Raw genomic sequence first — 19,016 nt, 5'->3', positions numbered from 1 at the left:
TTTTTTAATAATTTCATATCTCTGTATCGTTGTAACAGTAACTTTCTATCGAGATATAGTTTGAATAGGGAAACAATAGAACAATTGTCAACTCTTCTGTTAGAAATATGATAATGTTTGTATATTGTATAGCCAATTAAGGACAAAAGAACATTAAATTCGCTGTAATTCTGATCAGCAATCTTGTAACCTATAACAATGAACATCATTTTCCTTGATTGTACATTATAGTGATATTTTTCTAAAGTTATATGGATTAAATTCCACAAAGCATCTACACATTGACATTCAATAAAATGCCTGAATTACCTCACTTATCCAATTTCTTGTTTCTTTTAATTGTCGATAAATTTTCAATTCATCTATTCCGTCATTACCAATTATATCATAAATGAAGATTAGGTCAGATTCAATCCATGCATCCTACACATGTGTCTTGCGATATCTATGACATGGTTGGACGGTCCATGTACATGTATGTGATAAATATCTTTATGAAATCCAATATGTTTCCCAACTTTGGAAATAAAACCACGATCCGCGAGGTATTTCCTCCATAATGGTACATAAGTATTATATAATTAACTTCCTAAAAACGCTTAGTGGGCTACTCGGTATAATTCCGAGAAATCACACAAGGAGGTGCTACATGTACTGGATATAATTCATACATAACCATAAGTCTAGAGAGCTCCGACGGTTTCAAATGTTTAGTGATATTCGTGCTGCGAGTGCGGACTTTACCGAGGTTTGCTTACATCGTGGGGAGTGCGTGGAACATCTATATACATCATGTATAGCTTAACTGATCATGACCTACTTGTAGACAATTAATAATGTCCATACATGTACAATGTACATGGGATATTCATGGATCGTTATTCAATAATGTGCAGTTTTAAGTACATGTATATCCCACATTCCAAAACAAAAGTGTGAAACAAAATTGATAATTTGTAGAGTGGCAAAAGCTATTGGCTTACCGTTAATACTAGGTTTATCATCACCTTTTGTATAACTCTATTGAAATAAACAAAGCGTTTCCCGACGTCGTCTTAATTGCCACGCGTTTGTTGACTATTACTTCGCTCGGAAATGAATCTTCATTGTTAATATCTAAATGTGAATTTGTTTGGTGTTGTAACCTCATCTTAGGCCATCATCTTCGCAGTTTATTTAGAGTACACTCAGATTTTTGTGTTATATATCTCCATAACATAAAAAATCTATTCAAGTTAATCCATAAATGGAAGAGTTTTATAGTATGTATCTATGGGCGGAGTCGTACTATTTAAGATATAGATATAGGGGTACGCCAAGGTTCTGTTCTTGGTCCCCTAATTGGATATAAAAGTACAATTAAATTCCATTTGGCGGCTTTGTTTGTTTGTTCGTTTGATTAATTGACGCCCTATTAACAGCATGGGTCATATAAGGACGGCCTCCCATGTATACGGTGTGTTGCGTGTATGTGTGCTAGATGCTTGTTTTGGGAGACTGCGGTATATCCGTGTTGTGTCTTCTTGTATAGTGGAACTGTTGCCCTTTTTTATAGTGCTATATCACTGAAGCATGCCTCCGAAGACACCAAGCAACACACCCCACCCGGTCACATTATACTGACAATGGGCGAACCAGTCGTCCCATTCCCGTTATACTGAGCGCTAAGCAGGAGCAGAAACTACCACTTTTATAGACTATGGTGTGTCTCGGCCAGGGGCCAGAATCAAGAGCCTACCTCACAGGGGCGAGCCCTCGACAGAAGGCCAAAAGTGAGGCGGTATCGGAGAGACGATAGAAAGAATAAAGTAAGTTAGGATGAAGAGAAAAGAAAAGAACCTAAATTGAGTCGCCTTTTACGATCATGCAAAAGAGGTAGCAGGTACAATTCTTACGCCCTACCTACAGGGCACCATTTGATGGCACATTGCAGTATCCGATATATTAATAGACAATAATAATAATAATAATTAGTTAAACATAAAGCAAATATTATTAACGGTAAATCATTTCTAGGATTTACAATTTCTGTAATATAACACCTATATAGATGCTCCATGTTCCAATAATGCCATGGAGTTAGATCCATCAGTTTACTGCGGTCGATCATTTATACATATATATTATGTTTCTGGGCATTTTGTGCATCCCAAAAATTTCACTTGTGGTGCTGTCGTCAGGTATTGATTTAAAAGATTTCTCCTTATCAGTAAAATACATAACAAACACACATATGATAAAACACATATAACGTTAATTCTTTATAACCAAATCTTGCAATGTGCAATTTACGGTGAATCATTTCTAGGATTTACAATTTCTGAAATATGAAGCCTTGCTAGATGCTCCATGTTTCAATCATACCATTGAGTGAAGTTTATATATATACGTGTCTGATTAAATTCTTCATATCAAGATCGTTATCAAGTTAATGAGTACTGTATGTTTCTGGGCGTTTTGTTCATCCAATTAACCAAGAGGTTCGGCTGTTGCTGTCTGACGAACGAGGCAGCAGAGGTTCTGTTTTCGAACCCAATCCCGTTTGTTATTGCTCTTTGATGATTTTTTTTCTGTTTTACCACTTGTGGTGCTGTCGTCAGGTACTGATTTAAAAAATTCTCTTTATAAACAAAATGCATAACAAACACACACATGATTAAGCACATATAGCATTAATTCTTCGTTAATTCTTTATGAATCAAATCTTGCAAAAATGTGCACGATATTGTAAAGATAATGATTCTTCTGTCTAACGCCGACTTAACAATACCAGAGATATGACTTCACCTTGGCGAATACCATCTTGATACTCAAAACAAAAATGTACTTCAAAAATTCTGTCAAAATAGCACTGAAAAGGTTTTTCTGTGTTTCTCTGACGTTTCCATTCAGAGTCGTAGCCACAAGAAGTTGTGCATCAATTTTGTTATCTAAAAGCAGATAGAGTGTACGTGCTAGAAATTGGATTGATCACTATGATGACACATTTTGTATATTAACATATAAGAATCAGTTTCGTGATTGTAAAAACAGTAAAAATGTTTATTGCCCTTATCTATTCAGACCAAAATTCTATACTCATTTCATGTTTTTTGAGAAATTATCAAAGTCATATTTCAGCACCAAATTAAAATGCTAAACACGATAAAAAAGAATTACACCCAGAAATAAAGCTGAAATATCAAAATTTGAAATGTTATTAAGTCATCTATAATAAAAGAACAAAATAAGACTTATTGCTTGGTGGATACTACAATTTGAGCTAGCGACTTTTCACAATTCTAAATATGCCAGCTCATTAAGAAAATGCAATAAAGATATGTTGATTCTATGGTCAGTACTTACCTGAAGTTATTCCAAAATATGAAACATGCGAATATCAGTTGATAATTAATGATTGATGTCAAATCAGAATCCGTTCTTTTCATCTTCTCAGTATAGTTTTCCTTGGACTGCGTGTTGCTAGCAACAGAACAGTGGATGGAAAATCTCGCGAGATGTAAAGCGTTTATGACGACATATAATTTATGACGTCATTGGATTGTCAATTGTCAAAACGTTGTCGCGTGACTTGTTGGGCACGGAAACATGTCGCTGTTTTTATTTTCACAATGGCTATTTACGTATAAACTAGACTACAACGATGAGCGTTTGAACATATAACTTCTTTTACTAAAGGTCTTGTTGATTGAATTAAATCAGGCAATCGGATAGCAGAAAACAGAAGAACGGCATGCTTGTGGCCAAGGGTGATATTTTTATCATATGGGAAGCCCCTGTTTTTAAATATGCATAAAAAAAGAAAAAAATCTAATATATTCTAAAGTTGGTACATGCAAAATGAAGGTTTCATTTAAGTTTCATTTTAAAACAAAAATAAACGTAACTAAATCGGGTTAGAGATTACAATTCTCAGATCCTCCGAAACTGCGTCTTGACCGCTAGCGTTAACTTTATTTTAAGTGAAATCTATGGCGCGGAAGTGAAATCTATGGCGCGGATTCAGGCAAAATTATTGGAAAAAATCTGCACGATTGACCTATGCAATATATTATCTCAATATCATAATGTAAATGCGAATACTGTGCATATTGATTATGTATATATATACTTTTGTATTTTGTACAGTTAAATAACTATACAATGTACATGTATTTAGATTTCTAAGACATGTGCGTTATTTTCATAAATTGTACAGTACAAATCAACTGTGGTGAGCCACCTATATGGACTACGGATAACCAACACGAAACTCGCCGAAGTATGTTAACGTAAAAGAAGTGTACATGCAAACAACTGCTCACTTGAGAACAAATTATTCACAAAAAGTATTTATGATGCTCGAAATACATCCAAAACAATGTGTTCTGTTGTTATTTAATCTGCAAAATGGTGCTTGCGTCGCGAGTTCGAAGCCTATGGAGCAGGGTTAGACGGAAGTAGGGGTAGGTTGTAAAACTGAGAGGGTAAGGGGAAGTGGGTTAGTTGGCATGTACGGACCATTGGAATTGGTCGATGGTTTTATCAAGGTACTCAGACTGTCCACGTCTCTCTTTCACAACTCAGACACTTCTTTAAGTAAAACAAACATTGATATTTGAATTCAAAATTATAATTCAACATGTTTTTAAATTTTGTACACAAATGACTTTTATCATCTCGTCGCTGTATCTACGATTTAAATGTACCGAAAAAAATGAAACACTTCAATGTTAAATACGTTAATATATTGTACAGGAGATATAATTCTTCAGTCTATTAATTTAAAAATTCGAGCCGTGTTAGACGTTATAAAGACAGTTAGTCAGTTAAATAAGAGGTATACATATTCATGTTAATTTACCCGTGTTATTTTTATTATATATAATCTCTTTAACATATGTCAAATATAACTAGATTCTATTACTTTTATATATATGAAACAAAATAAAAAGTTTAACCAAAAAAACAATCCACCGTGCCGTAACAGCGACTGACACAGCTCGCTGCTGTGACCAGGATTCGAACCTGGGTTGTCGCGGCCACAACGCGAAGTACTAACCACTATACGATCACAGCTATATTGGCGGATGTAAAAATTGTGATCAAAATGTTGCCTGTATTGTCTACATTTTACTTCGTGGAATATATTCAATAGAAAGCAGATGATAACTGATCATTAAGTTTTGTAGAGTAATACATCAAAAGGGATTCCCCGACTACAAATGTTTGAGAATATTGTACAATCTGCTTTACCTGACATGTTTTACATATATGGGCGGAGGCGAACGATTGCAGATGTGGATATTGGAGTACGCCAATTGCAAGGTTCCGTCTTTTATTCCCCTAATTGGATGTATGTAAAATAAGTTTCATTTCATGGCACAACTGTCCTATGTGAAGTTTATACATATACGTGTCTGATCAAATTCTTCATACCGATCGTTATCAAGTTCACGAGTACTGTATGTTTCTGAGCGTTTTGTGCATCCAATTAACCAAGAGGTTCGGCTGTTGCTGTCTGACGAACGAGGCAGCAAAGGATATGTTTTCGAACCCAATCCCATTTGTTATTGCTCTTTGATGATTTTTTTTTTCTGTTTTACCACTTGTTGTGCTGTCGTCAGGTACTGATTTTAAAACAAATCTCTTTATAAGCAAAATGCATAACAAACACACACATGATTAAGCACATGTAACATTAATTTTTCGTTAATTCTTTATGAATCAAATCTTGTAAAAATGTGGACGATATTGTAAAGATAATGATTCTTCTGTCTAACGCCGACTTAACAATACCAGAGATATGACTTCACCTTGGCGAATACCATCTTGATACTCAAAACAAAAATGTACTTCAAAAATTCTGTCAAAATAGCTCTGAAAAGGTTTTTCTGTGTTTCTCTGACGTTTTCATTCAGAGTCGTAGCCACAGGAGGCTGTGCATCAATTTTGTTATCTAAAAGCAGATAGAGTGTACGTGCTAGAATTAGGATTGATCACTATGATGACACATTTTGTATATTAACATATAAGAATCAGTTTCGTGATTGTAAAAACAGTAAAAATGTTTATTGCCCTTATCTATTCAGACCAAAATTCTATACTCATTTCATGTTTTTTGAGAAATTATCAAAGTCATATTTCAGCACCAAATTAAAATGCTAAACACGATAAAAAAGAATAACACCCAGAAATAAAGCTGAAATATCAAAATTTGAAATGTTATTAAGTCATCTAAAATATAAGAACAAAATAAGACTTATTGCTTGGTGGATACTACAATTGGAGCTAGCGACTTTTCACAATTCTAAATATGCCAGCTCATTAAGAAAATGCAATAAAGATATGTTGATTCTATGGTCAGTACTTACCTGAAGTTATTCCAAAATATGAAACATGCGAATATCAGTTGATAATTAATGATTGATGTCAAATCAGAATCCGTTCTTTTCATCTTCTCAGTATAGTTTTCCTTGGACTGCGTGTTGCTAGCAACAGAACAGTGGATGGAAAATCTCGCGAGATGTAAAGCGTTTATGACGACATATAATTTATGACGTCATTGGATTGTCAATTGTCAAAACGTTGTCGCGTGACTTGTTGGGCACGGAAACATGTCGCTGTTTTTATTTTCACAATGGCTATTTACGTATAAACTAGACTACAACGATGAGCGTTTGAAAATATAACTTCTTTTACTAAAGGTCTTGTTGATTGAATTAAATCAGGCAATCGGATAGCAGAAAACAGAAGAACGGCATGCTTGAGGCCAAGGGTGATATTTTTATCATATGGGAAGCCCCTGTTTTTAAATATGCATAAAAAAAGAAAAAAAAATCTAATATATTCTAAAGTTGGTACATGCAAAATGAAGGTTTCATTTAAGTTTCATTTTCAAACAAAAATAAAAGTTATTAAATCGGGTTAGAGATTACAATTCTGAGATCCTCCGAAACTGCGTCTTGATCGCTAGCGCTAACTTTATTTGAAGTGAAATCTATGGCGCGGAAGTGAAATCTATGGCGCGGATTCAGGCAAAATTATTGAAAAAAAAAATCTGCACGATTGACCTATGCAATATATTATCTCAATATCATAATGTAAATGCGAATACTGTGCATATTGATTATGTATATATATACTTTTGTATTTTGTACAGTTAAATAACTATACAATGTACATGTATTTAGATTTCTAAGACATGTGCGTTATTTTCATAAATTGTACAGTACAAATCAACTGTGGTGAGCCACCTATATGGACTACGGATAACCAACACGTAACTCGCCGAAGTATGTTAACGTAAAAGAAGTGTACATGCAAACAACTGCTCACTTGAGAACAAATTATTCACAAAAAGTATTTATGATGCTCGAAATACATCCAAAACAATGTGTTCTGTTGTTATTTAATCTGCAAAATGGTGCTTGCGTCGCGAGTTCGAAGCCTATGGAGCAGGGTTAGACGGAAGTAGGGGTAGGTTGTAAAACTGAGAGGGTAAGGGGAAGTGGGTTAGTTGGCAGGTACGGACCATTGGTCGATGGTTTTATCAAGGTACTCAGACTGTTCACGTCTCTCTTTCACAACTCAGACACTTCTTTAAGTAAAACAAACATTGATATTTGAATTCAAAATTATAATTCAACATGTTTTTAAATTTTGTACACAAATGACTTTTATCATCTCGTCGCTGTATCTACGATTTAAATGTACCGAAATAAAATGAAACACTTCAATGTTAAATACGTTAATATATTGTACAGGAGATATAATTCTTCAGTCTATTAATTTAAAAATTCGAGCCGTGTTAGACATTATAAAGACAGTTAGTCAGTTAAATAAGAGGTATACATATTCATGTTAATTTACCCGTGTTATTATTATTATATATAATCTCTTTAACATATGTCAAATATAACTAGATTCTATTACTTTTATATATATGAAACAAAATAAAAAGTTTAACCAAAAAACAATCCACCGTGCCGTAACAGCGACTGACACAGCTCGCTGCTGTGACCAGGATTCGAACCTGGGTTGTCGCGGCCACAACGCGAAGTACTAACCACTATACGATCACAGCTATATTGGCGGATGTAGAAATTGTGATCAAAATGTTGCCTGTATTGTCTACATTTTACTTCGTGGAATATATTCAATAGAAAGCAGATGATAACTGATCATTAAGTTTTGTAGAGTAATACATCAAAAGGGATTCCCCGACTACAAATGTTTGAGAATATTGTACAATCTGCTTTACCTGACATGTTTTACATATATGGGCGGAGGCGAACGATTGCAGATGTGGATATTGGAGTACGCCAATTGCAAGGTTCCGTTCTTTATTCCCCTAATTGGATGTACAAGTAAAAATAAGTTTCATTTCATGGCACACTGCACTGTCCTATGTGAAGTTTATACATATACGTGTCTGATCAAATTCTTCATACCGAGATCGTTATCAAGTTCACGAGTACTGTATGTTTTCTGAGCGTTTTGTGCATCCAATTAACCAAGAGGTTCGGCTGTTGCTGTCTGACGAACGAGGCAGCAAAGGATATGTTTTCGAACCCAATCCCGTTTGTTATTGCTCTTTGATGATTTTTTTTTCTGTTTTACCACTTGTTGTGCTGTCGTCAGGTACTGATTTTAAAACAAAATCTCTTTATAAGCAAAATGCATAACAAACACACACATGATTAAGCACATATAACATTAATTTTTCGTTAATTCTTTATGAATCAAATCTTGCAAAAATGTGGACGATATTGTAAAGATAATGATTCTTCTGTCTAACGCCGACTTAACAATACCGGAGATATGACTTCACCTTGGCGAATACCATCTTGATACTCAAAACAAAAATGTACTTCAAAAATTCTGTCAAAATAGCTCTGAAAAGGTTTTTCTGTGTTTCTCTGACGTTTTCATTCAGAGTCGTAGCCACAGGAGGCTGTGCATCAATTTTGTTATCTAAAAGCAGATAGAGTGTACGTGCTAGAAATTGGATTGATCACTATGATGACACATTTTGTATATTAACATATAAGAATCAGTTTCGTGATTGTAAAAACAGTAAAAATGTTTATTGCCCTTATCTATTCAGACCAAAATTCTATACTCATTTCATCAAAGTCATATTTCAGCACCAAATTAAAATGCTAAACACGATAAAAAAGAATAACACCCAGAAATAAAGCTGAAATATCAAAATTTGAAATGTTATTAAGTCATCTAAAATATAAGAACAAAATAAGACTTATTGCTTGGTGGATACTACAATTGGAGCTAGCGACTTTTCACAATTCTAAATATGCCAGCTCATTAAGAAAATACAATAAAGATATGTTGATTCTATGGTCAGTACTTACCTGAAGTTATTCCAAAATATGAAACATGCGAATATCAGTTGATAATTAATGATTGATGTCAAATCAGAATCCGTTCTTTTCATCTTCTCAGTATAGTTTTCCTTGGACTGCGTGTTGCTAGCAACAGAACAATGGATGGAAAATCTCGCGAGATGTAAAGCGTTTATGACGACATATAATTTATGACGTCATTGGATTGTCAAAACGTTGTCGCGTGACTTGTTGGGCACGGAAACATGTCGCTGTTTTTATTTTCACAATGGCTATTTACGTATAAACTAGACTACAACGATGAGCGTTTGAAAATATAACTTCTTTTACTAAAGGTCTTGTTGATTGAATTAAATCAGGCAATCGGATAGCAGAAAACAGAAGAACGGCATGCTTGAGGCCAAGGGTGATATTTTTATCATATGGGAAGCCCCTGTTTTAAAATATGCATAAAAAAAAAAAAAAACAATCTAATATATTCTAAAATTGGTACATCCAAAATGAAGGTTTCATTTAAGTTTCATTTTAAAACAAAAATAAACGTTACTAAATCGGGTTAGAGATTACAATTCTGAGATCCTCCGAAACTGCGTCTTGACGCTAGCGCTAACTTTATTTGAAGTGAAATCTATGGCGCGGAAGTGAAATCTATGGCGCGGATTCAGGCAAAATTATTTGAGAAAAAAAATCTGCACGATTGACCTATGCAAAATATTATCTCAATATCATAATGTAAATGCGAATACTGAGCATATTGATTATGTATATATATACTTTTGTATTTTGTACAGTTAAATAACTATACAATGTACATGTATTTAGATTTCTAAGACATGTGCGTTATTTTCATAAATTGTACAGTACAAATCAACTGTGGTGAGCCACCTATATGGACTACGGATAACCAACACGTAACTCGCCGAAGTATGTTAACGTAAAAGAAGTGTACATGCAAACAACTGCTCACTTGAGAACAAATTATTCACAAAAAGTATTTATGATGCTCGAAATACATCCAAAACAATGTGTTCTGTTGTTATTTAATCTGCAAAATGGTGCTTGCGTCGCGAGTTCGAAGCCTATGGAGCAGGGTTAGACGGAAGTAGGGGTAGGTTGTAAAACTGAGAGGGCAAGGGGAAGTGGGTTAGTTGGCATGTACGGACCATTGGAATTGGTCGATGGTTTTAAAAAATCAAGTTACCCCAGACTGTCCACGTCTCTCTTTCACAACTCAGACACTTCTTTAAGTAAAACAAACATTGATATTTGAATTCAAAATTATAATTCAACATGTTTTTAAATTTTGTACACAAATGACTTTTATCATCTCGTCGCTGTATCTACGATTTAAATGTACCGAAAAAAATGAAACACTTCAATGTTAAATACGTTAATATATTGTACAGGAGATATAATTCTTCAGTCTATTAATTTAAAAAATTCGAGCCGTTTTAGACATTATAAAGACAGTTAGTCAGTTAAATAAGAGGTATACATATTCATGTTAATTTACCCGTGTTATTATTATTATATATATAATCTCTTTAACATATGTCAAATATAACTAGATTCTATTACTTTTACATATATGACACAAAATAAAAAGTTTAACCAAAAAAACAATCCACCGTGCCGTAACAGCGACTGACACAGCTCGCTGCTGTGACCAGGATTCGAACCTGGGTTGTCGCGGCCACAACGCGAAGTACTAACCACTATACGATCACAGCTATATTGGCGGATGTAGAAATAGTGATTAAAATGTTGCCTGTATTGTCTACATTTTACTTCGTGGAATATATTCAATAGAAAACAGATGATAAATGATCATTAAGTTTTGTAGAGTAATACATCAAAAGGGATTCCCCGACTACAAATGCTTGAAAATATTGTACAAACTGCTTTACCTGACATGTTTTACATATATGGGCGGAGGCGAACGATTGCAGATGTGGATAGCGGAGTACGACAATTGCAAGGTTCCGTTCCTTATTCCCCTAATTGGATGTACAAGTAAAAACAATTTTCATTTCATGGCACACTCCACTGTCCTATATATAAATAGAAAATTACAATCAATTAAACGTAAAGCAAAAATCATTAACGGTGAATCATTTCTAGGATTTACAATTTCTGAAATATGAAGCCTTGTTAGATATTCCATGTTTCAATCATACGTGTCTGATCAAATTCTTCATATCAAGATCGTTATCAAGTTCATGAGTACTGTTTGTTTCTGAGCGTTTTGTGCATCCAATTAACCAAGAGGTTCAGCTGTTGCTGTCTGACGAACGAGGCAGCAAAGGATATGTTTTTGAACCCAATCCCGTTTGTTATTGCTCTTTGATGATGTTTTTTTTTCTGTTTTACCACTTGTTGTGCTGTCGTCAGGTACTGATTTCAAAACAAATCTCTTTATAAGCAAAATGCATAACAAACACACACATGATTAAGCACATATAACATTAATTCTTCGTTAATTCTTTATGAATCAAATCTTGCAAAAATGTGCACGATATTGTAAAGATAATGATTTTTTCTGTCTAACGCCGACTTAAAAATACCGGAGATATGACTTCACCTTGGCGAATACCATCTTGATACTCAAAACAAAAATGTACTTCAAAAATTCTGTCAAAATAGCTCTGAAAAGGTTTTTCTGTGTTTCTCTGACGTTTTCATTCAGAGTCGTAGCCACAGGAGGCTGTGCATCAATTTTGTTATCTAAAGCAGATAGAGTGTACGTGCTAGAAATTGGATTGATCACTATGATGACACATTTTGTATATGAACATATCAGAATCAGTTTCGTGATTGTAAAAAAACAGTAAAAAAGTTTATTGCCCTCTAAATATTTAATTCTTAATTGCCCTCTAAATATTTAATTCTAAATATGCCAGCTTATTAAGAAAATGCAATAAAGATATGTTGATTCTATGGTCAGTACTTACCTGAAGTTATTCCAAAATATGAAACATGCGAATATCAGGTGATAATTAATGATTGATGTCAAATCAGAATCCGTTCTTTTCATCTTCTCAGTATAGTTTGCCTTGGACTGCGTGTTGCTAGCAACAGAACAATGGATGGAAAATCTCGCGAGATGTAAAGCGTTTATGACGACATATAATTTATGACGTCATTAGATTGTCAATTGTCAAAACGTTGTCGCGTGACTTGTTGGGCACGGAAACATGTCGCTGTTTACATTTTCCCAATGGCTATTTACGTATAAACTAGACTACAACGATGAGCGTTTGAAAATATAACTTCTTTTACTAAAGGTCTTGTTGATTGAATTAAATCAGGCAATCGGATAGCAGAAAACAGAAGAACGGCATGCTTGAGGCCAAGGGTGATATTTTCATCATATGGGAATCCCCTGTTTTCAAATATGCATAAAAAAGGAAAAAAATTCTAATATATTCTAAAATTGGTACATCCAAAATGAAGGTTTCATTTAAGTTTCATTTTAAAACAAAAATAAACGTTACAAAATCGGGTTAGAGATTACAATTCTGAGATCCTCCGAAACTGCGTCTTGATCGCTAGCGCTAACTTTATTTGAAGTGAAATCTATGGCGCGGAAGTGAAATCTATGGCGCGGATTCAGGCAAAATTAATGAAAAAAATCTGCACGATTGACCTATGCAATATATTATCTCAATATCATAATGTAAATGCGAATACTGTGCATATTGATTATGTATATATATACTTTTGTATTTTGTACAGTTAAATAACTATACAATGTACATGTATTTAGATTTCTAAGACATGTGCGTTATTTTCATAAATTGTACAGTACAAATCAACTGTGGTGAGCCACCTATATGGACTACGGATAACCAACACGTAACTCGCCGAAGTATGTTAACGTAAAAGAAGTGTACATGCAAACAACTGCTCACTTGAGAACAAATTATTCACAAAAAGTATTTATGATGCTCGAAATACATCCAAAACAATGTGTTCTGTTGTTATTTAATCTGCAAAATGGTGCTTGCGTCGCGAGTTCGAAGCCTATGGAGCAGGGTTAGACGGAAGTAGGGGTAGGTTGTAAAACTGAGAGGGTAAGGGGAAGTGGGTTAGTTGGCAGGTACGGACCATTGGTCGATGGTTTTATCAAGGTACTCAGACTGTTCACGTCTCTCTTTCACAACTCAGACACTTCTTTAAGTAAAACAAATATTGATATTTGAATTCAAAATTATAATTCAACATGTTTTTAAATTTTGTACACAAATGACTTTTATCATCTCGTCGCTGTATCTACGATTTAAATGTACCGAAAAAAAAATGAAACACTTCAATTTTAAATACGTTAATATATTGTACAGAAGATATAATTCTTCAGTCTATTAATTTAAAAATTCGAGCCGTTTTAGACATTATAAAGACAGTTTGTCAGTTAAATAAGAGGTATACATATTCATGTTAATTTACCCGTGTTATTATTATATATATAATCTCTTTAACATATGTCAAATATAACTAGATTCTATTACTTTTATATATATGAAACAAAATAAAAAGTTAACCAAAAAAACAATCCACCGTGCCGTAACAGCGACTGACACAGCTCGCTGCTGTGACCAGGATTCGAACCTGGGTTGTCGCGGCCACAACGCGAAGTACTAACCACTATACGATCACAGCTATATTGGCGGATGTAGAAATAGTGATTAAAATGTTGCCTGTATTGTCTACATTTTACTTCGTGGAATATATTCAATAGAAAGCAGTTGATAAATGATCATTAAGTTTTGTAGAGTAATACATCAAAAGGGATTCCCCGACTACAAATGTTTGAGAATATTGTACAATCTGCTTTACCTGACATGTTTTACATATATGGGCGGAGGCGAACGATTGCAGATGTGGATATCGGAGTACGCCAATTGCAAGGTTCCGTTCTTTATTCCCCTAATTGGATGTACAAGTAAAAACAAGTTTTATTTCATGGCACACTGCACTGTCCTATATATAAATAGAAATTACAATCAATTAAACGTAAAGCAAAAATCATTAACGGTGAATCATTTCTAGGATTTACAATTTCTGAAATATGAAGCCTTGTTAGATATTCCATGTTTCAATCATACGTGTCTGATCAAATTCTTCATATCAAGATCGTTATCAAGTTCATGAGTACTGTTTGTTTCTGAGCGTTTTGTGCATCCAATTAACCAAGAGGTTCAGCTGTTGCTGTCTGACGAACGAGGCAGCAAAGGATATGTTTTTGAACCCAATCCCGTTTGTTATTGCTCTTTGATGATGTTTTTTTCTGTTTTACCACTTGTTGTGCTGTCGTCAAGTACTGATTTCAAAAAAAATCTCTTTATAAGCAAAATGCATAAAACACACACACATGATTAAGCACATATAACATTAATTCTTCGTTAATTCTTTATGAATCAAATCTTGCAAAAATGTGCACGATATTGTAAAGATAATGATTTTTCTGTCTAACGCCGACTTAAAAATACCGGAGATATGACTTCACCTTGGCGAATACCATCTTGATACTCAAAACAAAAATGTACTTCAAAAATTCTGTCAAAATAGCTCTGAAAAGGTTTTTCTGTGTTTCTCTGACGTTTTCATTCAGAGTCGTAGCCACAGGAGGCTGTGCATCAATTTTGTTATCTAAAGCAGATAGAGTGTACGTGCTAGAAATTGGATTGATCACTATGATGACACATTTTGTATATGAACATATAAGAATCAGTTTCGTGATTGTAAAAACAGTAAAAATGTTTATTGCCCTCTAAATATTTAATTCTAAATATGCCAGCTAAATATTTAATTCTAAATATGCCAGCTCATTAAGAAAATACAATAAAGATATGTTGATTCTATGGTCAGTACTTACCTGAAGTTATTCCAAAATATGAAACATGCGAATATCAGGTGATAATTAATGATTGATGTCAAATCAGAATCCGTTCTTTTCATCTTCTCAGTATAGTTTGCCTTGGACTGCGTGTTGCTAGCAACAGAACAATGGATGGAAAATCTCGCGAGATGTAAAGCGTTTATGACGACATATAATTTATGACGTCATTAGATTGTCAATTGTCAAAACGTTGTCGCGTGACTTGTTGGGCACGGAAACATGTCGCTGTTTACATTTTCCCAATGGCTATTTACGTATAAACTAGACTACAACGATGAGCGTTTGAAAATATAACTTCTTTTACTAAAGGTCTTGTTGATTGAATTAAATCAGGCAATCGGATAGCAGAAAACAGAAGAACGGCATGCTTGAGGCCAAGGGTGATATTTTCATCATATGGGAATCCCCTGTTTTCAAATATGCATAAAAAAGGAAAAAAATTCTAATATATTCTAAAATTGGTACATCCAAAATGAAGGTTTCATTTAAGTTTCATTTTAAAACAAAAATAAACGTTACAAAATCGGGTTAGAGATTACAATTCTGAGATGCTCCGAAACTGCGTCTTGATCGCTAGCGCTAACTTTATTTGAAGTGAAATCTATGGCGCGGAAGTGAAATCTATGGCGCGGATTCAGGCAAAATTAATGAAAAAAATCTGCACGATTGACCTATGCAATATATTATCTCAATATCATAATGTAAATGCGAATACTGTGCATATTGATTATGTATATATATACTTTTGTATTTTGTACAGTTAAATAACTATACAATGTACATGTATTTAGATTTCTAAGACATGTGCGTTATTTTCATAAATTGTACAGTACAAATCAACTGTGGTGAGCCACCTATATGGACTACGGATAAACAACACGTAACTCGCCGAAGTATGTTAACGTAAAAGAAGTGTACATGCAAACAACTGCTCACTTGAGAACAAATTATTCACAAAAAGTATTTATGATGCTCGAAATACATCCAAAACAATGTGTTCTGTTGTTATTTAATCTGCAAAATGGTGCTTGCGTCGCGAGTTCGAAGCCTATGGAGCAGGGTTAGACGGAAGTAGGGGTAGGTTGTAAAACTGAGAGGGTAAGGGGAAGTGGGTTAGTTGGCATGTACGGACCATTGGAATTGGTCGATGGTTTTAAAAAATCAAGTTACCCCAGACTGTTCACGTCTCTCTTTCACAACTCAGACACTTCTTTAAGTAAAACAAATATTGATATTTGAATTCAAAATTATAATTCAACATGTTTTTAAATTTTGTACACAAATGACTTTTATCATCTCGTCGCTGTATCTACGATTTAAATGTACCGAAAAAAAATGAAACACTTCAATGTTAAATACGTTAATATATTGTACAGGAGATATAATTCTTCAGTCTATTAATTTAAAAATTCGAGCCGTTTTAGACATTATAAAGACAGTTTGTCAGTTAAATAAGAGGTATACATATTCATGTTAATTTACCCGTGTTATTATTATTATATATATAATCTCTTTAACATATGTCAAATATAACTAGATTCTATTACTTTTATATATATGAAACAAAATAAAAAGTTAACCAAAAAACAATCCACCGTGCCGTAACAGCGACTGACACAGCTCGCTGCTGTGACCAGGATTCGAACCTGGGTTGTCGCGGCCACAACGCGAAGTACTAACCACTATACGATCACAGCTATATTGGCGGATGTAGAAATAGTGATTAAAATGTTGCCTGTATTGTCTACATTTTACTTCGTGGAATATATTCAATAGAAAGCAGTTGATAAATGATCATTAAGTTTTGTAGAGTAATACATCAAAAGGGATTCCCCGACTACAAATGTTTGAGAATATTGTACAATCTGCTTTACCTGACATGTTTTACATATATGGGCGGAGGCGAACGATTGCAGATGTGGATATCGGAGTACGCCAATTGCAAGGTTCCGTTCTTTATTCTCCTAATTGGATGTACAAGTAAAAACAAGTTTTATTTCATGGCACACTGCACTGTCCTATATATAAATAGAAAATTACAATCAATTAAACGTAAAGCAAAAATCATTAACGGTGAATCATTTCTAGGATTTACAATTTCTGAAATATGAAGCCTTGTTAGATGCTCCATGTTTCAATCATACCATTGAGTGAAGTTTATACATATACGTGTCTGATCAAATTCTTCATATCAAGATCGTTATCAAGTTCATGAGTACTGTTTGTTTCTGAGCGTTTTGTGCATCCAATTAACCAAGAGGTTCAGCTGTTGCTGTCTGACGAACGAGGCAGCAAAGGATATGTTTTTGAACCCAATCCCGTTTGTTATTGCTCTTTAATGATGTTTTTTTTTTCTGCTTTACCACTTGTTGTGCTGTCGTCAGGTACTGATTTCAAAACAAATCTCTTTATAAGCAAAATGCATAACAAACACACGCATGATTAAGCACATATAACATTAATTCTTCGTTAATTCTTTATGAATCAAATCTTGCAAAAATGTGCACGATATTGTAAAGATAATGATTTTTCTGTCTAACGCCGACTTAAAAATACCGGAGATATGACTTCACCTTGGCGAATACCATCTTGATACTCAAAACAAAAATGTACTTCAAAAATTCTGTCAAAATAGCTCTGAAAAGGTTTTTCTGTGTTTCTCTGACGTTTTCATTCAGAGTCGTAGCCACAGGAGGCTGTGCATCAATTTTGTTATCTAAAGCAGATAGAGTGTACGTGCTAGAAATTGGATTGATCACTATGATGACACATTTTGTATATGAACATATAAGAATCAGTTTCGTGATTGTGTAAAAAACAGTAAAAAAGTTTATTGCCCTCTAAATATTTAATTCTAAATATGCCAGCTCATTAAGAAAATACAATAAAATTATGTTGATTCTATGGTCAGTACTTACCTGAAGTTATTCCAAAATATGAAACATGCGAATATCAGGTGATAATTAATGATTGATGTCAAATCAGAATCCGTTCTTTTCATCTTCTCAGTATAGTTTGCCTTGGACTGCGTGTTGCTAGCAACAGAACAATGGATGGAAAATCTCGCGAGATGTAAAGCGTTTATGACGACATATAATTTATGACGTCATTGGATTGTCAATTGTCAAAACGTTGTCGCGTGACTTGTTGGGCACGGAAACATGTCGCTGTTTTACATTTTCCCAATGGCTATTTACGTATAAACTAGACTACAACGATGAGCGTTTGAAAATATAACTTCTTTTACTAAAGGTCTTGTTGATTGAATTAAATCAGGCAATCGGATAGCAGAAAACAGAAGAACGGCATGCTTGAGGCCAAGGGTGATATTTTCATCATATGGGAATCCCCTGTTTTCAAATATGCATAAAAAAAGGAAAAAAATTCTAATATATTCTAAAATTGGTACATCCAAAATGAAGGTTTCATTTAAGTTTCATTTTAAAACAAAAATAAACGTTACAAAATCGGGTTAGAGATTACAATTCTGAGATGCTCCGAAACTGCGTCTTGATCGCTAGCGCTAACTTTATTTGAAGTGAAATCTATGGCGCGGAAGTGAAATCTATGGCGCGGATTCAGGCAAAATTAATGAAAAAAATCTGCACGATTGACCTATGCAATATATTATCTCAATATCATAATGTAAATGCGAATACTGTGCATATTGATTATGTATATATATATACTTTTGTATTTTGTACAGTTAAATAACTATACAATGTACATGTATTTATATTTCTAAGACATGTGCGTTATTTTCATAAATTGTA

General features: G+C 34.0%; 5 non-coding genes across 5 annotated transcripts; all 5 read right to left on the bottom strand.

Moving 5' to 3' along the window:
• Nucleotides 1-4,986: 4,986 nt before the first annotated feature.
• On the bottom strand, nt 4,987-5,058 carry Trnah-gug (transfer RNA histidin (anticodon GUG)). The gene has a single exon. It is a non-coding gene; the product is annotated as a tRNA-His (tRNA).
• A 2,935-nt stretch (nt 5,059-7,993) lies between these two features.
• Nucleotides 7,994-8,065, bottom strand: Trnah-gug (transfer RNA histidin (anticodon GUG)). The gene has a single exon. It is a non-coding gene; the product is annotated as a tRNA-His (tRNA).
• A 2,937-nt stretch (nt 8,066-11,002) lies between these two features.
• Nucleotides 11,003-11,074, bottom strand: Trnah-gug (transfer RNA histidin (anticodon GUG)). The gene has a single exon. It is a non-coding gene; the product is annotated as a tRNA-His (tRNA).
• A 2,857-nt stretch (nt 11,075-13,931) lies between these two features.
• Nucleotides 13,932-14,003, bottom strand: Trnah-gug (transfer RNA histidin (anticodon GUG)). Its single transcript has one exon. It is a non-coding gene; the product is annotated as a tRNA-His (tRNA).
• A 2,865-nt stretch (nt 14,004-16,868) lies between these two features.
• On the bottom strand, nt 16,869-16,940 carry Trnah-gug (transfer RNA histidin (anticodon GUG)). The gene has a single exon. It is a non-coding gene; the product is annotated as a tRNA-His (tRNA).
• Between the last annotated feature and the right edge of the window lie 2,076 nt (nt 16,941-19,016).

Source organism: Argopecten irradians, chromosome 14 (assembly GCF_041381155.1).
Source record: "Argopecten irradians isolate NY chromosome 14, Ai_NY, whole genome shotgun sequence".
Lineage (NCBI taxonomy): Eukaryota > Metazoa > Mollusca > Bivalvia > Pectinida > Pectinidae > Argopecten > Argopecten irradians.
The sequence above is the reverse complement of the archived record's forward strand: the minus strand, read 5'-3'. Positions and strand labels throughout refer to the sequence as shown.